The sequence below is a fragment of the Scyliorhinus canicula genome, chromosome 14 (genome assembly GCF_902713615.1).
Source record: "Scyliorhinus canicula chromosome 14, sScyCan1.1, whole genome shotgun sequence".
In the NCBI taxonomy this organism is placed as follows: domain Eukaryota; kingdom Metazoa; phylum Chordata; class Chondrichthyes; order Carcharhiniformes; family Scyliorhinidae; genus Scyliorhinus; species Scyliorhinus canicula.
The window spans coordinates 157,926,006-157,953,569 of record NC_052159.1 but is presented as its reverse complement, the minus strand read 5'-3'; the positions used below and the strand labels follow the sequence as shown (position 1 = coordinate 157,953,569).

Here is a 27,564-nt window from a genome sequence, read left to right as displayed (position 1 = left end):
TAGACTGAGGAAGGGGTGGGTCAGATTTTCCACTCAGGATTTGTTTCAAAATCATAGTGGGGTGGCCATTTGATGAGTAAGAAAATGGGGTTTGTGAGTGCGAAGGAAGTGAGGGATCCGGGGTGGGAGATATGGGATGATGAGTGGGGTACTGGAGGAGGCGCCGGTAGTATTGGTGAATGTGCATGCAACAAATTGGAATGATGTAGGTTTTATGAGGGGGTTGCTGGCAGCAATCCCGGACTTGACCACGCACCAGTTAATCATGGGAGGAGATTTTAATTGTGTCCTAGAGCCGAGGGTAGATAGGTCGATTCCCAGGTCAATGGGTAGCATATGAATGGCAAAGGAGTTGGGCGGGTTTAGGGAAAATCATAGAATCATAGAATTTACAGTGCAGAAGGAGGCCATTCGGCCCATCGAGTCTGCACCGGCTCTTTGAAAGAGCACCCTACCCAACCCCACATCTCCACCCTATCCCCATAATCCAGTAACCCCACCCAGCACTAAGGGCAATTTTGAACACTAAGGGAAATTTATCATGGCCAATCCACCTAACCTGCACATCTTTGGACTGTGGGAGGAAACCGGAGCACCCGGAGGAAACCCACGCACACATGCGCAGAACGTGCAGACTCCACACAGACAGCGAACCAAGTCGGGAATCTGGGACCCTGGAGCTGTGAAGCAATTGTGCGGGGGGGGGGGGGGGCCGAGATGGGGGGGGGGGGGCCGAGGCGGGGGGGCCGAGCCCGAGGCGGGGGGGGGGGGGGGGCGGGCCCGAGTCGGGGGGGGCCGAGGGGGGGCGGGGTCGAGGCGGGGGTGGGGCGGGGTCGAGGCGGGGGGGGTGGGGTCGAGGCGGGGGGGGGGCCGAGGTGTGGGGCAGGGGCGGGGCCGAGGGGCGGGGCCGAGGGGGGGGGCGGACGGAGGGGGGCGGGAGGAGGGGGGAGGCGGAGGGGGCCGCCCTGGGGGAGGGCGGCCACCACGCATGCGCTGGTTGGCACCGGCCCAACTGCGCATGCGCGGGACCCGAGTCTCTGGCGCCCCCTAGCACATGGCGCCCCGGGCGACTGCCCGAGTTGCCGGTGCCTTGGGCCGGCCCTGTATGCGGAGGCCCCAGAGGAGGGATTGCTGGGAGAGAGGCGTAGCCTTCAGGCCAGATTTGACCTATTGACTACCAGAAAGGCGGAAGCTCAGTGGAGGAAAGCACAGGGGGCGGTGTATGGGGAGAAGGTGAGCAGGATGCTGGCACACCAGCTCCGAAAGCGGGACGTGGCCAGGGAGATTGGGGGAGTGACGGATAAGGCTGGGAAGGTGGTGCGGAGGGGAGTAGATGTTAATGGGGTCTTCAGAGACTTCTATGGGGAACTGTACCAGTCGGAGCCCCCGGTGGAGAGGGGTGGAATGGGGCGCTTCTTGGACAAGCTGCGATTCCCGATGGTGGAGGAGGAGAAGGTGAAGGGACTAAGGGCGCCGATCGAGGTGGAGGAGGTGGTCAAAGGGATAGGGAGCATGCAGTCGGGGAAGGCGCCAGGGCCGGACGGGTTTCCGGCGGAATTTTATAAAAGGTATTTGGACCTGTTGGGCCCCCTGTTGGTCCGGACCTTTAACGAGGCAAGGGAGGGGGGTGGCTTTGCCCCCAAATATGTCACGGGCGCTGATTTCCTTGATCCTGAAGCGGGACAAGGACCCTCTGCATTGCGGATCATATAGGCCGATTTCGCTGCTGAACGCTGATGCTAAGCTGCTGGCAAAGATCCTGGCCACTAGAATAGAGGATTGCGTGCCCGGGGTCATTCATGAGGTCCAGACGGGGTTTGTGAAGGGAAGGCAGCTGAATACAAACGTACAAAGGCTCCTCAACGTTATTATGATGCCGGCTGTGGAAGGGGAGGCGGAGATAGCGGTGGCATTAGATGCGGAGAAGGCCTTTGATAGGGTTGAGTGGGAGTATTTGTGGGAGGTGTTGGAGAGGTTTGGGTTTGGGGAGGGGTTTATCCGGTGGGTGAGGCTGCTCTACGAGGCCCCGATGGCGAGTGTAGCCACAAATAGGAGGAGGTCGGAGTACTTTTGGCTATACCGGGGGACGAGACAGGGGTGCCCCCTGTCCCCCTTGCTCTTCGCGTTGGCAATTGAACCCCTGGCCATGGCATTGAGGGAGTCAGAGAACTGGAGGGGCCTGGTGCGGGGTGGGGAGGAGCATCGAGTGTCGCTGTGCGTGGACGACCTGTTGCTGTATGTGGCGGACCCGGTGGGGGGGATGCCGGAGGTGATGAGGATTCTTAGTGAATGCGGGGGTTTCTCGGGGTATAGAACATAGAACATAGAACAGTACAGCACAGAACAGGCCCTTCGGCCCTCAATGTTGTGCCGAGCCATGATCACCCTACTCAAACCCACGTATCCACCCTATACCCGTAACCCAACAACCCCCCCTTAACCTTACTTTTTTATTAGGACACTACGGGCAATTTAGCATGGCCAATCCACCTAACCCGCACATCTTTGGACTGTGGGAGGAAACCGGAGCACCCGGAGGAAACCCACGCACACAGTGGGAGGACGTGCAGACTCCACACAGACAGTGACCCAGCCGGGAATCGAACCTGGGACCCTGGAGCTGTGAAGCATTTATGCTAACCACCATGCTACCCTGCTGCCCCTCCCCTATAAGCTGAACTTGGGCAAGAGTGAGGTGTTTGTGGTACATCCGGGGGATCAAGAGGAGGGGATTGGTAGGCTCCCATTGAAGCAGGCAGGGAAGAGCTTCAGGTACCTAGGGGTCCAGGTGGCGGGGAGCTGGGGGGCCCTGCACTAGCTCAACCTCACAAGGTTGGTGGAGCAGATGGAGGAGGAGTTTAAGAGGTGGGATATGTTACCGCTGTCACTGGCGGGGAGGGTGCAGTCCGTTAAGATGACGGTGCTCCCGAGGTTTTTGTTCCTGTTCCAGTGCCTTCCCATCCTTATCCCGAAGGCCTTTTTTAGGAGGGTCAACAGGAGTATCACGGGATTTGTGTGGGCACATGGGACTCCGAGGGTTAGAAGAGTGTTCCTGGAACGTGGCAGGGAGAGGGGGGGCTGGCGTTGCCCAACCTCTGTGGGTACTACTGGGCTGCCAACGCAGCGATGGTGCGTAAGTGCGTAATAGACGAGGAGGGGGCAGCATGGAAGAGGATGGAGGCGGCGTCTTGTGTGGGCACGTGCTTGGAGGCGCTAGTAACGGCGCCGTTGCCGCTCCCTCCAACGAGGTATACCACGAGCCCGGTGGTGGCGGCTACCCTCAAAATTTGGGGGCAATGGAGATGGCACAGGGGAGAAATGGGGGGCTCGATGGAGGCCCCGATACGGGGGAACCATCGGTTTGTCCCAGGGAGCATTGATGGCAGATTTCTGGGCTGGCACAGGGCAGGGTTAGGAGGTTGAGGGACCTGTTTGTGGAGGGGAGGTTCGCGAGCTTGGGGGAGTTAGAGGGGAAGTTTGGGCTCCCCCCGGGGAACATGTTTCGGTACATGCAGGTTAGGGCGTTTGCCAGGCGGCAGATGGAGGGGTTCCCCTTGTTGCCCCCATGTGGGGTACGGGACAGGGTGCTCTCGGGGGTGTGGGTTGGAGGAGGGAGGATTTCGGACATATACCGGGTAATGGAGGAGGTAGACGAGGCCTCGGTGGAGGAACTGAAGGGTAAATGGGAAGAGGAGCTGGGTGAGGAGATTGAGGAGGGGACGTGGGCGGATGCCCTGGAGTGAATTCCTCCTCTTCCTGTGCGAGGCTTAGCCTCATACAATTCAAGGTGCTGCATAGGGCCCACATGACTGGGACGAGGATGAGTAGGTTTTTCGGGGGCGAGGACAGGTGTGCTAGGTGCTCGGGGAGCCCAGCGAACCACGCCCAGATGTTTTGGGCGTGCCCAGCGTTGGGGGAGTTTTGGAAGGGGGTAGCAAGGACGGTGTTGGGGGTGGTGGGATCCAGGGTCGAGCCAGGCTGGGGACTCGCAATATTTGGGGTGGCAGTGGAGTCGGGAGTGCAGGAGGTGATAGAGGCCGGTGTTCTGGCCTTTGCGTCCCTAGTAGCCCAGCGGAGGATCTTGCTCCAATGGAAGGATGCGAGGCCCCCAAGCATGGAGGCCTGGATCAATGATATGGCGGGGTTCATTAAATTGGAGAAGGTGAACTTTGCCCTGAGAGGATCAGTTCAAGGGTTTTTCAGGGGGTGGCAGCCTTTCTTGGACTCCCTGGTGGAACGGTAGGGAAATAGGCCGACAGCAGCAGCAACCCGGGGCGGGGGGGGGGGGGGGGGGGGGGGGGGGGGGGGGGTTTAGAGTGGGGGGAGGGAGAATTGTGTACATGGGTATGTGGGATGTGGCGGGTGCTATCTCTTTCCCTTTTGTTGTTTGGGTGATCTGTTGTTTTTTTTTCTTTTTCCTTTTGTTTGAAGTTGCTCTTGAAGTTGGGGGGGTATTGTTCTTGGGGTGTTACCGCGGTTGTTTGTTAATAGAGTCAAGATGTTTATATTTTGTAAAAATTTCAATAAAAATTATTTTTAAAAAAAGAACCTTTTTTCTCACATGTGTATAGGGTGTATTCAAGAATCAACTTTTCTGGGGTGAGCCGGGAGGCTTTGGTTGGTGAGGAGGCGGCAGAGTACGTGGGGTAGTAATCTCGGACCATGCGCCCCACTGGCCCCATTTTGGGAAGGGTTAAAAGCAGTAGTCCGAGGGGAGATTATCTTGTTCAAGGCACGTGCGGATCGGGAACGGAGGGAGGAATATGAATGGCTAATGAATGAGATAATTGAGGTAGATAGGGAGTACTCGAGAGCACCCATCACGGATGGATTAGCAAAGAAGAAACAGCCGCTAGGGCAATTTGGTAGGTTGATGATGGGAAAGGCTGTAGGACAGCTGTGTAGGGCAAGGGGGTTGAGGGACGAAAACAGGATGAAGGCGAGTAGAATGTTTTGATTTGATTTGATTTATTGTCACATGTACCGAAGTACAGTGAAAAGTATTTTTCTGTGGCCAAGGGAGCGTAGACAGTACGTACATAGTAGACAAAAAAGAATAATCGATGGAGGACATTGACAAATGGTACATCAACAGACAGTGATTGGTTACAGTGGGGAACAAGGGGCTAAACAAAGCAAATACATGAGCAAGAGCAGCATAGGACGATGTGAATAGTGTTCTTACAGGTAACAGATCAGTCCGAGGGAAAGTCGTTGAGGAGTCTAGTAGCTGTGGGGAAGAAGCTGTGCCTATGTCTTTGTATTATGTTAGTGCATCCGCTATGAAGACAGGCCGCATCCAGGGAAATATTGAAGATACAAACTGAGGCAGGGGAGGTGGTGTTGGAGCCGGGGAAGGTAAATTAAGTATTTAGAGATTATTATAAGGAGCTGTATAGGGGATGAAAAGGGGGACATGGGACTTTTTAAAGAAAAATTTGAATTCCCACAGTTGGAAGGAGAAAAGAGGCAGGTGTTTGAGGAACCTTTGGAGCTGAGGGAGGTATTGGACAGTATAAGGGGTTTGAAGTCGGGGAAGGCCCCGAGGCCCGATGGTTACCATGCAGAACTTTCTAAGGAGTTTGCGATGGACCTAGCACCACAGCTCTTGAGGGCATTAAATGAGACGTTGGAAAAGGGGAAGCTGCCGGAGACGATGACGCAGGCAACGATTACATTGATACCAAAGAGGGGGAAGGACCCATTGGAGTGTGGGTCATATAGGTCCATATCGTTGTTAAATACGGATGTGAAAGTGTTGGCTAAGTAGGTGGCAGGAAGGATGGAAGGTTATGTCCCCAGGGTGGTTGCGGAGAATCAAACAAGTTTTGTAAAGGGCCAGCGGCTTTCTAGTAATATAAGGAGGCTGTTAAACGTGATCATGACCCTGTTGAGAGCCCAGGTGCCGGAGGTAGTGGTGTCCATGGACACGGAGAAGGCATTCGACCTGGTGCAGTGGTGATACATGTTGGAGGTCCTGGGAAGGTTTGGGTTTGGGCCGATGTTTGTGGTATGTGTGTGACTGCTATACATGGCACCGGTGGAGAGTGTACAGACTAACAATATGGACTCACAAAACTTTGAACTGCACAGGGGAACAAGGCAGGGGTCCCGCTGTCACTGCTGTTGTTTGTGCAAGCGATAGAGCCTCTGGCAATGGCTCTTAGGGGGTCGACAGAGTGGCAAGGAATTTTTGAAGGGACAAAGGGAGCACCGGGTGTCACTATATGTGGATGACCTGCTGGGAGCATGGAGAGGATCATGGGCACGCTGGGCAAGTTTGGGGCATTCTCGGGATATAAGCTAAATGTAGGGAAAAGCAAAGTGTTCCTGGTGAACGAGCTGGGGAACTCAACTAAATTATCAATGTGAGGAAAGTATAGTTCCTCGTTATATTTTTCTCCAAAGTATCTATGTTGTAGGGCTTTTCAAAGTTGAATATCTCAGTATTTTTAGGTTCTCACACTTGAGTGTTTGTACTTCTTGCGGCTTCTGCAGCATGATTCAAATGGCATGCTTTGTAAATTAGACATTATACTACAATAGTACCAACTTATTTTCCAGATAAAATGTTACCTTTTCAGTTGCTGTATAGATCTGAATAACACTGGGAATTTGTACAGATCTGAATAACACTGGGTATCAAACTTGCTATTTTCTCTTTTGTGATGAAGGTGATCCTCTTCAAAGAAATTGTAATCTACAAAATAATTTAACAATTAACAAATGTACTCATCAAGTAATAGAGCTATTTTATTTTAATAATGATTATGAAATGATAATTTTACACAAATACAGAATGACAACTACTCATTAACATGTTTCAAAACTTGTAGAAAAGTTATATACCATGATAAACAGTGAATTTAGATACCTCATGTGTACCAGTATTGTCTAGCAATCACCTAAATGACCAGCTGCTGTCAATGAGTCAAAACTCCGCTTGATCACAGCACCAAACTTGCTTCCCAAATCATCCTTCTAGAAATAAACTCTTACACTCGGAGTGTACCGAAGTGTCCATCATATTTTAAATGTATCTTGTGAAAAGTACCTGTCATACGTCCGCCCAATTAGCTTAAAAATCAAATTCATTAAACAGTTCATCGCTGTAAACAAAATGATGAGGTCCTGGGGCGGAATTCTCCGCTCCCGGGAAAAATCGGGAGGGCCGTCATGACCTCGGCTGGGTTTCACAACGGCCTCGGAGGCCGCTCCTCGCTCCCTATTCTCCCCTCCCAGCGGGGCTAGGAGCGGCACTCCGTAACTCTCGGCCGCCGGGCGGCGCGCCGAGAGTGACGCGACGGCGGCGCCTATGTGACATCAGCCGCGCATGTGCAGGTTGGCCGGCTCCAACCCTTGCATGCGTGGCTGACGTCATGACGGCTGACAGCTCGAACACGTGCATGCGCGGTGGCCATCTTCCCCTCAGCCGCCCCGCAAGACGTGGCGGCTTGATCTTGCGGGGCGGCGGAGGGGAAATAGTGCGTCCGATTGAGACGCCGGCCCAACGATCGGTGGGCACCGATCGTGGGGCTGTCCCTTCCCGAGCACAGTCGTGGTGCTCATTCCCCACTAGGCCCCCTACAAGCCCCAAAACGGGCATCTCATGGCGATTTCACGACGGCAGTGACCAGGTGTGGTTGCCGCCGTTGTGAAACGGTCGCGAACGGCAGGCCGCTCGACCCATCCAGGTTGGAGAATCGCCTGTCGCCGTGAAAAACGGTGAGCGGCGATTCTTCCGAGCGAGGGGTGGGAGAATCGCGGGGGGCGCCAGGGGGCCGTGAAATTAGTTGGGGGGTCCTCCCACGAGGGGTGGGGAGCTGAGAATCGCGCCCAAGGTCTTCCGTGGATTGTGGTGGAATTCTCAGATTCCGCCTTTGTAACTTGCATCAGTCAGTTACTCCAAAGTAGGTGAGACAAACACCGATTGTCTCTTTTCATGCCCCTAGTCCCAGCGTGAGGCAGCAGTGCCAACCACTGCGCCACCGTGCTGCCGCCTTTTATTTTCCTGGAAATAACAGCATAATTACTCAATAATTTAAAAGATCAGTCATGGGATATCACATTTTTTTAAACTAATCTTAAATGTTTCACTGGGCAGCATTGGGGCACAGTGGTTAGCACTGCATTATCACGGCACCAAGGTCCCAGGTTCGATCCCAGCTCTGGGTCACTGTCCGTGTGGAGTTTACACATTCTCCCCGTGTTTGTGTGGGTTTTGCCCCCACAGCACAAAAATGTGCAGGGTAGGTGGATTGGACACGCTAAATTGCCCCTTAATTGGAAAAAATGAATTGGGTGCTCTAAATTTATAAATAACATTTTTGATATGTTTCATTTATTCATTTCATATATTTTGTAAACCATACACCCATAAGCTTTATACATTTGTATTTGTACAGGGAAATCTATGATTTAACTGTGCAGATTTTAATTATTTACTTCTTTGAAGTTGATCTTTGGCCCATCTCAGCATGTCAAACATCATTCCAAGGAACATTTTCAAATAATTTGCACAAATGCCAGTGTTATCTACTTTGCAATGGGTTTTGTGATAAGGCATGACGATTCATTGCTTATTTCTTTCAATTGTTTTTCAAAAGGAAAAGTGGTCTTATTTTCTACCACAGAGTGATACAACTATTTTAACAATACCCACATTGAAAATATGAAACTTGAAAATCTTTGTATATGCTGGTTGAATAATTTCTGGTCTGCTGGCTGGAATAATTTCTCTCCCGGTAAAGAGAGAGATTAATCCACAAGACTGTTTAGCACAGGGCTAATTCGCTGGCTTTGAAAGCAGACCAAGGCAGGCCAGCAGCACGGTTCAATTCCCGTAACAGCCTCCCTGAGCAGGCGCCGGAATGTGGCGACTAGGAGCTTTTCACTTGACGCCTACTTGTGGCAAGAAGCGATTTTCATTTTTCATTTTCAAGACTTGCCCTTTTGAGGTTAGATGGATGCCATTGCTTAATTAAGAACCCGACAGGATCAATTTTATTAATTTACACTCTTGCCATTGAGCTTTGTATGCTGGCTATGTCTGTTTGGGGATCAGGACATTTCACTCATAACTACTGAAACGAAGGAGTAGTCCAAATTGAAGGCTTTAATCAACAAGGTGTTTCCCCAGCAGCTCGAGTACCGAAAGAAGGTTGGCTGCTGGGAACACGGGTTCTTATACCCCGCCTCATTGGGCAGAGCTACCTTACATCCCGACCAATGAAATGCAAACACTTGGGCCAATGAGCAGCGAGCCTTCTCCATCAATGGTAGCTCACACTCCCAGGTACTGCAGTACCTCTAGTCATACTACCACATTCACCCCTTGTTGAGAAAGGAACTGGGGGGGAGGGGGTGCTTGGGCATCCAGCCATGACTGATAGTCCGGTGCGGGTGGGACAATTTACTGGTAGTATGACTAGTGATATGGGACTATACCTCTCTCCAATGTGGCTGCCCACTGGCCCGTAACTATGGAACTATGGCGTCAGGAGTTGTGTTATCAACATGGCAAATATTTACAGATACAGAGAAAAAAAAATCCATTAAGAGTTCATATCGACTCGATCAGACGATCGGGGGCCTTGGACGTCCTCTGCGACGGACGGAGCTTCATCGCAGATTTTGATGGAGAAGCTGGCGTCCATGACTCCGGGAGCGATGATCCGGTCCTTGTGGAGGTTTCAACACCCCTAGACGGCGCTGGTGAGGGCCGGGCCGTGAGGGGGGGGGGGCCTAGTCCTCCAGGCAGCGCAGGTGAGGGGGGTGGGCCAGGGAGGGGAGCGCCTGCAGGGAGCAGTTGCGGTTGGGCGGGGTCCTGCCATAGCCTGTGGGGGGGTGGGTGGGGCTGGTGGTGATGGCGGGGATCCGGCGGGCGCCAGGTCCCGTAGAGAGACCGTGTCTTCTTGCCCATTGGGGTACTCCACATACGCATATTGCGGGTTAGCATGGAGCAGCTGGACCCTCTCGACCAACGCGTCCGATTTGTGTGCCCGCACGTGTTTCAGGAGCTGGATGGGCCCAGGGGCAGCCAGCCAGGTCGGGAGCGGGGTCCCTGAGGGAGACTTCCTGGGGAAGACAAGAAGGCGTTCGTGAGGAGTTTGATTAGTAGAAGTGCAGAGTAGAGACCGGATGGAGTGGAGGGTGTCTGGGAGGACCTCCTGCCAGCGGGAGACTGGGAGATTTCTGGACTGTAGGGCCAGTAGAACGGTTTTCCAGACCGTACAGTTCTCCCTCTCGACCTGTCCGTTACCCCGGGGGTTATAACTGGTCATCCTGCTTGAGGCAATGCCCTTGCTGAGCAGGAATTGACGCAGTTCGTCACTCATGAAGGAGGACCCCTTATCACTGTGTATGTAGACGGGGAATCCGAACAGGGAGAAAATGCTGTGGAGGGCTTTAATGATGGTGGTTGTGGTCATGTCGGGGCAGGGGATGGCGAACGGGAAGCGGGAGTACTCGTCAATCGCGTTGAGGAAATACGTGTTGCGATTGGTAGAGGGGAGGGGACCTTTGAAGTCCATGCTGAGGCATTCAAAGGGACTGGAAGGCTTTATCAGATGCGCTTTTTCGGGGCGGTAGAAGTGCGGCTTGCACTCTGCGCAGATGTGGCAGTTTCTGGTGACTGTTCTGACCTCCTCGATGGAGTAGGGCAGGTTGCGGGTCTTCACAAAATGGAAGAAGCGAGTGACCCCCGGGTGGCAATGGTCCTCGTGGAGGGCTCGGAGGCGGTCACATGTATTGTGCATTGGCACAGGTGCCGTGGGACAGGGCATCGGGAGGCTCGTTTAGCTTCCCAGGACGATACAAGATGTTGTAGTTATAGGTGGATAACTCGATCTTGTCGTTTTTTTTATCTTGCCCCGCTGTGCATTGTCAAACATGAAGGCCACCGACCGTTGGTCTGTGAGGAGGGTAAACCTCCTGCCAGCCAGGTAATGCCTCCAATGTCGCACAGCTTCTACTATGGCCTGTGCTTCTTTCTCAACCGCGGAGTGGCCGATTTCGGAAGCATGGAGGATGCGCAAGAAGAAGGCCACGGGTCTGCCTGCTTGGTTGAGGGTGGCTGCCAGAGCTATGTCAGGCGCATCGCTCTCGACCTGGAAGGGGAGGGACTCGTTGATGGCCCGCATTGTGGCCTTTGCGATATCCGCTTTGATGTGGCTGAAGGCCTGGCGGGCCTCCGTCGACAGGGGGAAAGTGGTTGTTTGCATGAGAGGACAGGCTTTGTCGGCATAGTTGGGGACCCACTGAGCGTAATAAGAGAAAAACCCGAGGCAGCGTTTCAGGGCCTTGGAGTAATGGGGGAGGGGGAGTTCCATCAGGGGGCGCATGCGTTCCGGGTCGGGGCCTATCACTCCATTTCGTACTACGTAGCCGAGGATTGCTAGGTGGTCGGTGCTGAACACGCATTTTTCTTTGTTATAGGTCAAATTCAGGAGTTTTGTGGTTTGGATGAATTTGCGGAGATTAGTGTCATGGTCCTGCTGATCATGGTCGCAGATGGTGACATTATCGAGATACGGGAAGGTTGCCCGTAAACCATATCAGTCGACCATTCGGTCCATCTCTCATTGGAAGACCGAGACGCCGTTTGTGACACCGAAGGGAACCCTTAAAAAGTGGTAGAGCCGCCCGTCTGCCTCGAACGCAGTGTACTAGCGACCGCTCGCGTGGATGGGGAGCTGGTAGTAGGCCAACTTCAGGTCTCCCATCGAGAAGACCTTGTACTGTGCGATCCTGTTGACCAAGTCGGATATACGGGGGAGAGGGTACGCGTCCAGCTGCGTATACCTGTTGATGGTCTGACTGTAGTCTATGACCATCCTATTCTTGTCCCCGCTCTTTACCACCAGAATCTGTGCTCGCCAGGGGCTGTTACTAGCCTCGATGACCCCTTCCTTCGTAAGCCTGTGGACCTGAGACCCGATGAAGACCCGATCCTGGGCACAGTATCGTCTGCTCCTGGTGGTGACAGGTTTGCAGTCCGGGGTGAGGTTTGCAAACAAGGACGGGGGATAGTCCTTGAGGGTCGCGAGGCTGCAGACAGTGAGGGGAGGTATAGGGCCGCCGAATTTAAATGTTAGTCTCTGGAGGTTACACTGGAAGTCTAACCCCAGGTGTGCGGCCTCGCAGAGGTGGGGGAGGACGTAGAGTCTGTAATTTTTAAACTCCCTCCCCTGGACCGTGAGGTCTGCTATACAATACCACGTGATCTGTACTGAATGGGAGCCAGAGGCCAGGGCGATTTTTTGCTTGATGGTATAGACAGGGAGAGCGCAGCGTCTTACTGTGGTAGGGTGTATGAAACTCTCCGTGCTCCCGGAGTCCAGTAGGCAGGTCGTTTCGTGCCCGTTCAGCAGGACCTTCGTTGTTGCCGTAGAGAGGATGCGGGGTCGAGACTGGTCCAGAGTGACTGAAGCAAGTTGTGGCAGATAGTTGGAGTCGTCATCGGGCGGTGCATAGTCACCCGTGGGGTCCTCGGAGCCGATCCAAGTTGGCGGCACCCATCAGTTGCACATGGCGGGGGTGGACAAAATGGCGGCGTCCGTCCCCCGCATGTGGCGTCGGAAGCACAAGATGGCGGAGCCCGGATGTGGCGTTGGGGGGTGGAGGCAGAGAGGTTTGCAGGCTGCATGGGGCCCTTGGAGAGAGAGGAGGGGGAGTCCCGCAGTCGCTGCCCGGGACTGCAGTGACCGTCTTGGCCTGGCAGGTGGACAAAAAGTGGCCTTTCTTCCCGCAGCCCTTGCAATTTGCCGATCGGGCCAGGCAGCGCTGACGGGGGTGCTTCGCCTGGCCGCATAAATAACAGCGGGGCCCAGCGGGTTTTCAGGGCGTCCTGCGGCGCAGGCCTGGGGTGAGTCCGAGTCCGTGGGGGAGAGGGAGGCCGAATTCAATGCTGCCCAGGGGGCCGCCGCGCTGTCGGGGTCGTATGAGCGGGCGTTTCTGTTCGCGACATCTATGGAGGTAGCGAGGGATCGTGCCTCTGTGAAGCTCAAGGTTTCCCTTTCTAATAGTCTCTGGCGGATCTGTGGGGACTGCATGCCTGCAACAAAAGCGTCTCGGATGAGGAGTTCAGTGTGCTCACTAGCCGACACTTGTGGGCAGCCGCAGTTCCTCCCCAGTACGAGGAGAGCACGGTAAAAATCGTCCAATGACTCACCAGGGATCTGCTGCCTCGTAGCCAGTAAATGGCGACCGTAAACTTACCGGCCGGATGAAGTGTCCTTTGAGCAGTTCCATGGCTGCGTTGTAGTCGGTCGTGTCCTCGATGAGCGTGTAGATGGCGGTGCCGACGCACGAGTGGAGGATGTGTAGCTTCTGCTCCCTCGTCGGTACATTTTCCGCCGCACTGAGGTAGCTGATGAAACAAGCCAGCCAGTGCATGAATGTGGCTGCTGCATTAGCTGCATGGGGGCTGAGTCGCAGACACTCCGGCTTGATGCGGAGCTCCATCCTTTAAAACTTGTGGATTAAATTGATGCGCGATCAATAACCACAGAAACGAAAGAGTAGTCCGAACTGATAGCTTTAATCTACAAGATGTTTCCCCAGCAGCTTGAGTATAGAAAGAACGATGGCTGCTGGGAAACACGGGTTCTTATACTCCGCCTCATTGGGTGGAGCTACCTTTGTCTTGACCAATGAGAAAGCAACACTTGGGCCAATGAGCAGCGAGCCTTCTCCACCAATAGCAGCTCACACTCCCAGGTACCGTAGTACCTCTAGTCATACTACCACACTGTGTAAAAAAACTTGCCTCGTACATCTCCTCTAAACCTTGCCCCTCGCACCTTAAACCTATGCCCCCTAGTAATTGACCCCTCTACCCTGGGGAAAAGCCTCTGACTATCCACTCTGTCTATGCCCCTCATAATTTTGTAGACCTCTATCAGGTCGCCCCTCAACCTCCATCATTCCAGTGAGAACAAACCAGACGATCATTCTGCAACGCTATAAGTAGCAAAGTAGATCACAATAACTTTAATTCAGCAAACTGACGATTACCATTAATTTTTGAGAGGGATGGAAGTATGAAAATAACTTTGTTTATGAAAGAGATAGGATGAGTGAGCCGTCACAAATTATTTTGTGGTATAATTAATGGCAGGGCTCCTCAGGACATTCTGAGCCAATGTGACAAGTTTACAGTTTTCATTGCAAATCTGAACTGAAATTCTTAATGAGAAAAAGTTGCTACAAGTCAGAACAGGAAGCAATATGTTGTGGACAAGATGTGCGGACAAACGTAATTGTTTTATGTTATAGAGGGACACACATATACAGAAATTTATTGTCAGCTGAGTGTTTTAGCACAATCAGTTATTGTTATTCACATGATCAGTTAAGCTGCCTCCTAACAAATCCTACCAGAACCTTTGCAGAAAATAAACTGCAAACCAGGAGTTGCAAAGCATGAATTGGAACTTCTGCAGAAGGCCAGGATGAGCTCAGCGGGACAAATGGCCTCCTTCTGTACTGTGACCATTTTCTCAAATGTTGCAATAATGCAAGGAGATCAGGTGATGAGAAGTAGCAGCTTGATTGCAAAAGCTAGGACAATGGGGAGAGGACTTTGCTACATTTAATGGTTGGGCATGTATGTGGGGTTGGAAATCTGTAACTATATGCCATACAAAGGAGGCAATTCTCTGGGGCCACTAGACCCAGATTTAAGGGGTCACCAGGATTCCTGATGACCCCTTGAATCGGGCTTGAGAGCCAAATCGGGAATCTCACCAGACATGAAACCCATTTTTACCCTTTCCTTCCGCCTAGAGAGGGTGCCTAATAGACAGGCACATAGACAGGCACAAATCACTACTAGTCCCTAAAAGTGGGGACCAGGCACCAGGGACAGCGAGAAGGAGCAAGGTGTAGTTAAAAGCATGTCAAGTTGAAGTTAAAAGTATTCCCTATGATGTGTTGGAACCCTTTGATTTCTCTGCCAGCATGTCAAGTTAAAATAGGTCTATTGGAGACAGCACCCAGGCAGAGCACCTGCTCTTTCGAGGAAGCTCTTCAGAACAAATAAACAGCGTCTGAAAAAAAAACTACGGTTAGAAACAACACCTGCTCAATAGAGGATGCACTTCAGAGTTAATAGACCATGAAGAGCTATATAAACAAACAAAGTTGCACAGTGGCTAGTTAGCACTGCTACCTACTACGCTGAGGACCTGGGTTCCATTTCCGGCCCTGGGTCACTGTCTGTGTGGAGTTTGCACATATTCCCGTGTCTGCATGGGTTTCACTCCCACAACCCAAAGATGTGCAGGGTAGATGGATTGGCCACGCTAAATTGCCCTTAATTGGAAAAAAATAATTGGGCATTCTAAATTTATTCTAAAAAACCAAGTTAAACCCTCCTTTGAAATAATCTGAACCTGTCAATCAACAGGTTGTAAAAGGTAATGGACTGTGAAATTGAACGTAAATAATGCAGTTCAAAGTTTTTAGGCTTCACAGCATGCCCAGAGGCTTAAAACGTTGAAAGGAAATTAAATTTACTGTGAAAAAGCAGATCAAAGGTTTCTAACACATCAAAGGAAAAACCTTTACCCTCATCTGACAGATCATTGATATTGACAGGCTGGGAGAAATGTCAAAGGTTTGAGGGCTACAGAGAGATTACCTTAATCTGACAAATCTTTGAACTTGACATTCTGGAAGAGATATCAAAGGGTTCCAATACATCAGACGGAAGACTTTTAACTTCAATTTGACATGCTGGGAGAGGGTTTAAAGGTTTTCAAAACTACGGAGGGAGCCATACAATCCATAAAAGGAATTCATGGAATGCTTACAAGATGGCTTTTTGGAACAGCTTGTCATGGAGCCCACAAGGGAGCAGGCTATTCTGGACCTAGTGCTATGTAATGAACCAGACTTTATAAAAGATCTTAAAGTAAGGGAACACTTAGGAAGCAGCGATCATAATATGGTTGAGTTCAGTCTGCAGTTTGAAAGAGAGAAGGCAAAATCGGATGTAATGGTGTTACAGTTAAATAAAGGTAATTACGAGGGCATGAGAGAGGAACTGGCGAAAATCGACTGGAAGCAGACCCTAGTGGGGAAGACAGCAGAGCAAAAATGGCAGGAGTTTGTATGCATAATTGAAGACACTGTACAGAGGTTCATCCCCAAGAAAAGAAAGATTATCCGGGGAGGGATTAGACAGCCATGGCTGACAAAGGAGGTCAGGAAATGTATCAAAGAAAAAGAGAGATCCTATAAAGTGGCCAAAAGCACTGGGAAATCAGAAGATTGGGAAGGCTACAAAAACAAACAGAGGTTAACAAAGAAACAAATAAGGAAGGAGAGGATCAAATATGAAGGCAGGCTAGCCAGTAATATAAGAAATGATAGTAAAAGTTTCTTTCAATACATGAAACAAACGACAGGCCAAAGTAGACATTGGGCCAATTCAAACTGATTCCGGAAGGCTAGTGATGGGAGACGAGGAAATGGCTGGAGAACTTAATAAGTACTTTGCGTCTATCTTCACAGTGGAAGACATGAGTAATATCCCAAAAATTATAGAGGGTCAGGGGGCTGAGTTGAGTATGGTTGCCATTACAAAAGAGATGGTGCTAAAAAGCTAAAAGGTCTTAAAATTGACAAATCTCCTGGCCCCGATGGGCTACACCCTAGAGTTCTGAGAGAGTTGGCTGAAGAAATAGCGGAAGCGTTGGTTGAGATCTTTCAAAAATCACTGGAGTCAGGGAAAGTCCCGGACGATTGGAAGATCGCTGTTGTAACCCCCTTGTTCAAGAAAGGATCAAGACAAAAGATGGAAAATTATAGGCCAATTAGCCTAACCTCGGTTGTTGGTAAAATTTTAGAATCGATCGTTAAGGGGCTGGTTTAGCTCACCAGGCTAAATCGCTGGCTTTTACAGCAGACCAAGCAGGCCAGCAGCACGGTTCGATTCCCGTACCAGCCTCCCCGGACAGGCGCCGGAATGTGGCGACTAGGGGCTTTTCACAGTAACTTCATTGAAGCCTACTCGTGACAATAAGCGATTTTCATTTTTCATTTCATTAAGGATGAGATTTCTAAATTCTTGGAAGAGCAGGGTCGGATTAGAACAAGTCAACATGGATTTAGTAAGGGGAGGTCGTGCCTGACGAACCTGTTAGAATTCTTTGAGGAGGTGACAAGTAGGTTAGACCAGGGAAACCCAGTGGATGTGGTCTATCTGGATTTCCAAAAGGCCTTTGATAAGGTGCCACACAGGAGGCTGCTGAGTAAGGTGAGGGCCCATGGTGTTCAAGGTGAGCTACTGGCATGGGTTGAGGATTGGCTGTCTGACAGAAGGCAGAGAGTTGGGATAAAAGGTTCTTTTTCGGAATGGCAGCCGGTGACCAGCGGTGTCCCACAGGGTTCAGTATTGGGGCCGCAGCTGTTCACCATATATATTAATGATCTGGATGAAGGGACTGAGGGCATTCTAGCTAAGTTTGCCGATGATACGAAGTTAGGTGGTCAGGCAGGTAGTGCTGAGGAAGTGGGGAGGCTGCAGAAGGATCTAGACCAGGGGTGGGCAAACTTTTCCGTGCAAGGGCCGCATTCAGAAATTCACAATTCACAAAGGGCCGCATAGTATATTAAGTAAAATAATTACTTCACCCGGTTATGATTCTGGGCGCCTCATATAGAACAGTACAGCACAGAACAGGCCCTTCGGCCCTCGATGTTGTGCCAAGCAATGATCACCCTACTCAAGTCAAAGTATCCACCCTATACCAGTAAGTAACCCAACAGCCCCCCCACCCATTAACCTTTAAAAAAAAATTAAAAAAAAAAAAAAAAAAAAATTTAAAAAAAAAATTTTTTTTTTTTTTTAAATGACTTGGTGGGCCGCAGAAATACCTTTGGCGGGCCGCATGCGGCCCGCGGGCCGTAGTTTGCCCACCCCTGATCTAGACAGTTTGGGAGAGTGGTGCAGGAAATGGCTGATGCAATTCAACGTGAGAAAATGTGAGGTCTTGCACTTTGGAAAAAAGAATCCAAGCATAGACTACTTTCTAAACGGTGAGAAAATTCATAATGCCAAAGTACAAAGGGATCTGGGAGTGCTAGTCGAGGATTCCCTAAAGGTAAACATGCAGGTTGAATCTGTGATTAAGAAAGCGAATGCAATGTTGTCATTTATCTCAAGAGGGTTGGAATATAAAAGCAGCGATGTGCTACTGAGCCTTTATAAGGCTCTGGTTAGGCCCGATTTGGAGTACTGTGTCCAGTTTTGGGCCCCACATCTCAGGAAGGACATACTGGCACTGGAGCGTGTCCAGCGGAGATTCACACGGATGATCCCTGGAATGGCGGGTCTAACATATGATGAACGGCTGAGGATCCTGGGATTGTATTCATTGGAGTTTAGAAGGTTAAGGGGAGATCTAATAGAAACTTACAAGATAATACATGGCTTAGAAAGGGTGGACGCAAAGAAACTGTTTCCGTTAGGCGAGGAGACGAGGACCCGTGGGCACAGCCTTAGAATTAGAGGGTGTAAATTCAGAACAGAAATGCGGAGACATTTCTTCAGCCAGAGAGTGGTGGGCCTGTGGAATTCATTGCCGCGGAGTGCAGTGGAGGCCGGGATGCTAAATGGCTTCAAGGCACAGATAGGTAAATTCTTGATGTCGCGAGGAATTAAGGGCTACGGGGAGAATGCTGGTAGGTGGAGTTGAAATGCCCATCAGCCATGATTGAATGGCGGAGTGGACTCGATGGGCCGAATGGCCTTACTTCCACTCCTATGTCTTATGGTCTTAATCTCCATTCCAGGAAAGACATTGGACCTGAGCTGCTGCAGCCCAGCTCGAGCTACCCCGACCCCCATCTCCCTGAAGACCCTGAAGAGTCCCTTTAGGACTCTGGAGGTAAATGTAGAGACTACTCACCCCCTTTCTCTCCTCGGTGTTCATGGCGTCAGGTTAGCCATGCCAAGGAGTGGGTCTGAAGGGGGACACTGAGGGGGGCGTCAGGAATGGGCCTGAAGAAGGGGCCCTGAAGGGGAGGACATGGGAGTAGGGCGAGGTAGGGTGCTGTTTCTGAGGGTCTGTACAGACTTGATGGGCTGAATAGCCTCCTTCTGCACTGTAAGAATTCTATGACATTTGGCGAGTCCATAATTCATAGAATCTACAGTGCAGGAGGCCATTCGGCCCACCGGGTCTACACCAGCCCTTGAAAGAGTACCCTACTTGAGTCCACATCTCCACCTTGTCCCCATAACAGTATAACCCCAACTAACCTTTGGACACTACTGGGAAATTTAGTGTGGTTAATCCACCTAATCTACACATATTTGACTGTGAGAGGAAACCAGAGCACCCAGCCTCATTTTGCACGGTAAATTCTATGATTCTATGAAAATCTCTTGTGCTCTATCACTTTAGTAATTTGGCACATTTCACCTTGATTACCTGATTTAAGTGTCCTGGAGCATGAGTATTACTTCAGTCCTTATAATCTGCCATGGCTAGTTTTAAATTCTAGCTGTATATGATACTTCACAGAAGTTTATGTGGACATTGGACCTAATAAAGTTATTCTTAAAAGTGTTAGCTGTAGAGATACTTTGAACATAGGTGAACACACTCACACCCGGGACGACAGCAACAAGTGCAGAATCATTTTCACCCAGTGATAGATTCATATTTTGCTTATCTAGCATTCAAAGTTGTTGTTGCTATAAGATATATGCAATAACACCAATTTTGTGTGTGCGTGAGAACCTGATCGGAGGTGTGGCTGACAATGGCCTTCATTCAAAGGGTTGATTCTGTCCTTGTCATAAGTTTAAGCTCATGATAACTTTGAGCTCCAGACATGAGTAAGAACTGATTGGGAGCTTGATGTTATGGGCAGACTGCAAGGGTGGGATTGCTAAGGAGTGTGGAGCAATAAATGAGATGGCATTGCAAGACTTTGAAATCCACAGCATCAAAGAGCCAATCCCTAACAATTCCGATTAGACTTTGCCAGACAAATGTCATCTTCCAAAGGAGCTGAACAGGTTTATGCGGGCTTCAATGGAAGATTTCATTGAAGTGTGCACCAGAGAGTTGACACACTTCAGCACATTAAGGCACATGGATCAATCGCAAACATTGCAGGCTGCATATTGGCAAGGGGGCAATGTCTGTGATCGCAGATTAACACATCATAAATCTGGACTAAAGTCCGTAAGAGGTTTACGGATGTTGGGAGGGCAGGTATTGTAGCTGCAGTACGCAGGAGCTGATGGATGCCAGTGTGATCCAAGGGAACCATGTCTGTAATAAGTGCCTACAATTCAAGGAGGTTTGGTTCAGGGGAATGAGCTGGAGGCAATGTTACAGACACTGTGATGTATTAGGGAGGGGAAAGGTTACCTGGGCACTATATTCCAGGAGGCAGCTAGACACAACCTCTTAGACAGGGTTGTCTGATTTCATCCAGGGATAGTAAGCTGTGAGTGACTATGAGTGAGGCAGGTAAGGGAATCAAGGTGGTAGAAGTGGAGGAATCTGAGCCTTTGCAAGTGTCCAACAGGCTCAAGGTTCAAGCAGGGGTTGCAAGACGAATGAGCAATCTGACCATAGCACCAAGGTACAGGAGGCCATTCAAATGGGGGGAGTAAATAAAAAGGCAGTGTTAGTAGGAGATAGTATGGAATCATAGAATTTACAGAGCAGTAGGAGGCCATTCGGCCCATCAAGTCTGCACCGGCCTTGGAAAGAGCACCCACACCTCCACCCTGTCCCCATAACCCCACTTAATCTTTTGGACACTAAGGGGCAATTTAGCATGTCCAATCCACCTAACCTGAACATCTTTGAACTGTGGAAGCACCTGGAAGAAACTCACGCAGACACGGGGAGAAAGTGCAAACTCCACACAGTCACCCAAGGCTTGAATTGAACCGGGGACCCTGTAGCTGGGAGGCAGCAGTGCTAACCACTGTGACATTGTGCCACCCTATAGTCATGGGGACAGACACTGTTCTCAGCAGCCAAGAACAATAGTTAAGAAGGTTGTGTTGCCGGCCTGGTACCGAAGGTCAGGACATCGACATGAGGCTGGAGATGAACTTGCAGTGGGAGGGACATTTTGAGTTGTCATAGCCCAAGTAGGTACAAATGATATATATATAGGACTAGGAAAGAAATTCTGCAGCGGGAACATGATAAACTAGGGGATAAACTTAAAAGCAGAATGTCAAAGGTGCCTAGAACATAGAACAGTACAGCACAGAACAGGCCCTTCGGCCCTCGATGTTGTGCCGAGCAATGATCACCCTACTCAAGCCTAACGTATCCACCCTATACCCGTAACCCAACAACCCCCCCCCCCCCCTTAACCTTAGTTTTTAGGACACTACGGGCAATTTAGCATGGCCAATCCACCTAACCCGCACATCTTTGGACTGTGGGAGGAAACCGGAGCACCCGGAGGAAACCCACGCACACACGGGGAGGACGTGCAGACTCCGCACAGACAGTGACCCAGCCGGGAATCGAACCTGGGACCCTGGAGCTGTGAAGCATTTATGCTAACCACCATGCTACCGTGCTGCCCCATCTGAACCGTGAGCAAATTTTATTCATTGACAGGATGTGAGCATCACTGGCGAGATCAACACTTGTTGTCCATCCTTAATTGGTCTTGAAACTAAATGGCTTATTGTTATCTACATTTCAATTGTTTATTTGACCACAGCATCGTAATCAACATTCCCCTTTGGTTTCCCAGCAATGATGAACCACAAGCTAACTTTCATGGGCTTCCAACAAAAATAGAATGGATTACTTTAAATAACTGTACCTTGACAATGGATAATTGAATTAATGCCTAACAAAAGACACCCAGTAATAAATATTGATATATAAACAGACTGTTGAGATGGAAAAACCACCTTGGACAGAAGATAGCCTCTTGAAGTGGACCAATGCTTGCTCCATTTGTGACGATGGGGAGATGTTGGGAAATTGGATCGAAGATGTAGTGGTCAATTTAGGGGCAAACAGCCTAAGGATAAAACTGCTAGCACTGAGTTAGAGATATACACCCACACTTGGCCTGAGTTACATTTTCCCATTCAGACTTAAACTTGTTAATGGGAATAAACAGGATACCCCAGTTCAGCCGGGATGATTCACTCAACATCCATTGACCTCCGGAACACTCTGGTCTGACCAGCCATTAGCTCACTACAGAGTCTGATGGCTTGTTTTGTCCGTAAATTGGATGTTAGTTTGGCCCTGTTCTTTTGTGTAAAAGGGAGAATAATCAAAAGTAGAGATAGCGATGATGAGTTCAAGTCTGGGCACTTCTGACAAATGAATCCTGTTCGAACAGGTGAGTGCAGAAAGATTTGGAGAGTGATTGAGAGAGGCCATGAATGAAAAGCTGCTATAGAGACAGGCTTTCAGAAAGAGTCTGAAGGAGATACACTAACAGTAGGAATATAGTCTATAAATGCAAGTGTCATTTTTCCCTCTTTGTGTAAGTGGAGTTGAGAGCTGTATGTTCATGTTATGTGCTGTTTAATGGGAAATTGTATGTTAAGATTAAGAGATACGTACACGTCAGGGCGGCACGTTTGTTATATTAAAGTTTTGTTTGTAAAAATAACCAAGCCCTATTTCTCATGCAATCACTCCTGCAGCGAATCGATCTTTCTGCACAGTTTTAAAAATACAAAAACCATTGCCGTTCTGGTCCAGTATCTTAGCTATTGTTGGGGCCTGGTTTGACAACCGTAACACATTCTCACATCTTGATTATCTGAGGGGCACCTTCATAAGACATCACCCTGTACATTTTTAACATTGTTTTTATCCTCATGACCATCTCAAACTTTAAAAACTGGACAAAGACTTTTTAAAATGTCTGAAGCTGTATCTGCCTGTGACCCTCGAACAAAAGGAGCTATGTGGCAATATCAAAGAAATTTGAACATCACTGTCTCTGAACAAACTCTTACAAACCCCTGTGGCCAGCAAAGACCAAATTCAAAGAGAGATGTACAAAGGCCATCTGCATTTGGCCCCTTGTTCCGCACTGTAATCAATCACTGTTTGTCAATGTACCATTTGTCAATGTACTCTGTTGATTATTCTTTTTTTGTCTACTATGTACGTACTGTATACATTCCCTTGGCCGCAGAAAAATACTTTTCACTGTCCTTCGGTACATGTGACAATAAATCAAATCAAATCAAATGTTATAACCCAGATTGGCCAAAGGCAGACTACTTGTCTGCTAGGACAAAGGCCCCCTGCAATCTTCCTTTCAATTCTTAATGGCTGAGACATCCAACCAACTTGACGACTTAGACGGGGTATATACCCTTTGTTAAAGACAATGTTGAGAAGTGGGGGACATTTGTCATGGATCTGGAGCTTGTGTAACCATAATATTGCCTTGCAGTAATGCATACTCTCAGTCTGTTATTTTTCCATCTAACTAGCAGCATCATAGAAAAGGGGCTTTATCCAGTTTGAATACCTGACCCGGGGGTCCTGGGTCTATACTGCTACTACTAGAAAGCCTGTGCTATCGCCTACAAGATCGAATCCGATCTGCATGCCTATCTTATCTTAGTCAACACCACAGGAAAAACAAATTAACCAGCATCAGTTTTCAGCTCACAGACCCCTGTGAAGAATGCTTCACAGGAGACACAAAGGCGGCATCATTAGCCACACGCTTGGTTCACAGTGTTGGGAAGGGGTGTGTGGAGGGTGGGGTGGGGGAGTTGAAGGAGACGGGGTGGAGGAAGGATTGGGGGTCGCATGGGGAGTTGGGAGTGGATGCTCCCGGGGGGGGGGGGGGGGGGGGGGGGGTGTTGGTGTCTACTCACTCATGCTGCCCGGTGTAGGTCACTGATCATCCTGCATTGGAGACCAGTCCTCCTGGTCACACTCCCCCAGCTCACAGCTGCTGCCTTGTGGCTCACCCTCCAGGACCCCTGGGGGAACAGGATATCCCGGCTGGCTTCCATGATGTCTAACAGCCTCCCCAGGTCAGCATTCTCAAATCTTGGGGCTGGTCTCCTCAGCGTCATTATTGTGAGCTGGCTGGAGTTGACTGAGCAAGTGCAGCTCAAGTGCTGCTTGATCTTGTTAGCGGGGGGCTGGAGAGCGAGGTGCTGGCGAATCAGCTGGCAAGCCTTCGTTTGCAGCGAAAAGCCCGTGAGGCCTCGTTAAGTGCACCAATTAACATTGAATTGTGTTGCCGGTCTCGCTGGGCTGAGTGGCGGGAAGCGTGCGGCATATTCCGTTCGCTACCAAACTTAGAAATGTTTCTGGAGAATCGCGCCTTTAGTCATTTTTTGGAAGAATTCTGCCCGTGACCTCTACACTATAAATATTTCTTTGTTCCTCTTTTGCTGTATAACTGCAAAGGGGCAACATTGAGACCCCCACCTGCATTTGAGTGTGCGCAAATAGGCAAACCCTTTGAGTTCATCCTATCTCAAGATTGCTGTGAGATCATTAATGGAAAGTAGACCACACCAACACCGAGGTGTTAGGAAATACGCCACTGCTCCACGTTTCTGGATTGGTGGTGAGAGGAGAAATCAGTGCTGTTTAATTAACACCTCCTGTACGTAACACTTGGCTCAAGCCGAGTTTGGACAGAAGTGACCTTTTCAAAGTGATCATTCTGGCTTTGGCCTTGCAATTGAGCTCGCTCAAGAAGACTGGGAACATAAAAACTGCCACTTTCAGCTCAAAGATCAGGTACATCTGACCCAGGACCAGTAAAACATTCTCACCTGTTCGGGGTTGAATATCTTATCTACCTATTTAACTCATGTATCATATCTAAACTTTTGCTTCTTCATAAATTGCGTTAAAAGCAGCCATGACTTTGACCCCCTTTTAGGTAATTTGTGATTCCCAGACTAAATCTTGTCATAATATACACACAAGTATATGATGGTGCATAGACAGGCAGTGATTGACACACAGGATGACCAATGAACACACAGAACACAGCAGCCAATCACCAGACAGGACACGACCACTATAAAGCCAGAGGGCACTAGTTTTCCCGCTCTCTTGGGATCCAGCCTCTGAGACAGTCAGAGCCCGTGAGCAACAACTAAAACATACACCATGTGGTAGTAAGATAGTCTGGTCAGGTTAACCTCAGGTCTCCAGTCAACTCAGCATAGTGTCAATCCACAGTTAAAGTATGTATGATAGTTCAGAGTTCAATAAAATTCTTCAAGTGTTGGAAGCCTGTCTCTCTCACTGCTGCAGTAAACGCAGTCCTCGCAGACCCAGCTTACCCAACACATCAAATCTTATATCCAAAGAGGCCTTCTCCCACAAGCTTCATCTCACCTCATCAATATATTCATCTATTCCTTTCTCCCTCTAGCTTCCTTTAAATGCACATTTGCCAGTAACCTCAACTGTACCCTGTGGTAGTAAGTTCTACATTCACACCAATCTCTGGGTAAAGAAATTTATCCTGAATTCCTTTGGGGATTTAAGAGTGACTATCTTGGGCTGGATTCTCCGCCGCCCCCCCCCCCCCCCCCCCCCCCCGACACCGAAACCGTGTCCGGCGCCAGGGCAGAGAATCCATTTCCACGCACGGAATCGGGACCAGTGCCGGTTCCCTGTTTCTGCGGGCCCCGAAAAGTGGCGTACCGCATAGCATCTACCTGCTGGAGGCCCGGCCAACATTCGAAGCGGCCTTCCGGCCAGCCGATGACGTGGATCTAATATGGTCCTGCCAGTGGGGAAACTAGCGTGGCGGCTGCGGACACAGTCCGCGGCCGCCCCGGTAGAGGGCGGGCCGATCAGAGGGCAGGGGGTGCCTTATACATGGCCGGGCAATGTTTGGGCGGGCAGTCAGGGTCGGGCGCACGGCTGATCGGGGGGTCTATTTTTAATGTCCAGCTCCGCGGTCTGAGTCCACCATGGAGCACGGCGCGGATGCTGGAGGCCGCCGTCGTGAACATCCATGGCCTCCGACCTGGAAATACGGGGGCCGTATCTGCATAAAAGCTAGTTTTACGCTGGGTCCCTGCAAGCCCCCTGCTGGGCTGGGAATATGTGGCCCTTTCACGCCAGTTTTTCTGCGTGAAAGGCCACAGTTTTTACGACGGCATGGGGACATAGTCCCAAAAACAGAGAATCCAGCACCTTGTCTTTGTGACCCCTAGTTTTGGGCCTCCACATTAGTGGAAACATTTTTTTTACACCTATCCTGCAAAGCCCTTTCATAATCTTGATGACTTGATTCTCAGCCTTCTCTTTCCTGGAAAGATATATCACAGCCTGTTCGATCGTTCTGATAGTTACAACCCCTCAGTTTTCTGATCGTCCGAAATGCTCACACAAAAACTCCGGCCTGTATTTTGTCTAAATCTTGGTTCTAACATTGCAAATTAAACAAAGAATTGAAATTGCTCGAGTGCCTACTGCCTGAAAGGCGGAAGAATACAAAGGTTCAGTATCATTGTAGTGAGTCCAGGCTGCACCTTTCCTGCTTTCCACATGCATCAAAAGTCAATTATATCAAAAGTTAATTCATATATATTCTAAAACATGTCACTCTTATTACACATGTACCTGCCAGCTACATTAATAATCATGAGAAATATTCCATGCATTTTTTTTCAATAACCGCAGTTCTGTACTTTCTTGAATCAAGAGATTAGAACATAGAACAGTACAGCACAGAACAGACCCTTCGGCCCTCGATGTTGTGCCGAGCAATGATCACCCTACTCAAACCCATGTATCCACCCTATACCCGTAACCCAACAACCCCCCCCTTAACCTTACTTTTTTAGGACACTACGGGCAATTTAGCATGGCCAATCCACCTAACCCGCATATCTTTGGACTGTGGGAGGAAACTGGAGCACCCGGAGGAAACCCACGCACACACGGGGAGGACGTGCAGACTCCGCACAGACAGTGACCCAGCCGGGAATTGAATCTGGGACCCTGGAGCTGTGAAGCATTTATGCTAACCACCATGTTACCGTGCTGCCCATAAAACTGAAAATACTGAATTTTTAATCACCATTTAGTTTTTACCTTAGCTTATTTCCCATCAGTATGAACATTTGCCTCAAAATGTTTGGGGGCAACGTTTTGCGCTGGTGTTACACCAATTTCAGTAGAGTACAAAAATTGCTGCTGAGGCCACTTGCGAGCGGCAATTGTAATGGGAAAGACAACCTGAGCTGCAAGGAAGACAGCCTGGTTGAAGAATTCAGCGTGATACTTCAGGGCTCCAAGCCTGCAATATTCAAAATGGAGGAAGAGAGCAGTGTCATAATATACACCAGTATATCATTGTGCAAACACACACACTGATGGACATACAGTAGGACCAATCAACATACATAACACCGCAGCCAATCACCAGTTAGAGCACACTCACTATAATGACAGAGGGCATCAGTTTTCCCGCTCATTCGGGATGCAGCCTTTCAGAAGTACAGAGATCCTCACCATGTGCTGAGTGATTAGACTGGTTAGGATAGGCACAGGTCTTTAGATTAATCTAACATCGTGTTAACCCACA

The 27,564-nt window shown here is 49.7% G+C and overlaps 1 protein-coding gene across 5 annotated transcripts in view; it reads right to left on the bottom strand.

Annotated features, from left to right (window-relative positions):
- Nucleotides 1-27,360, bottom strand: part of gramd1c (GRAM domain containing 1c) — a 101,671-nt gene extending 74,311 nt beyond the window's left edge. For 4 of the 5 annotated variants that reach the window (XM_038818386.1, XM_038818384.1, XM_038818387.1 and 1 more), the window contains exons 1-2: nt 27,072-27,360; nt 6,577-6,700 (exon numbers count right to left, since the gene is read on the bottom strand). The gene's annotated coding sequence lies outside the window, so the exon portion shown is untranslated. Of the gene's footprint in view, nt 1-6,576; nt 6,701-12,299; nt 12,564-27,071 lie in introns of those variants that run through there. The other variant, XM_038818385.1, reaches the window with a different exon arrangement.
- Nucleotides 27,361-27,564: the final 204 nt, after the last annotated feature.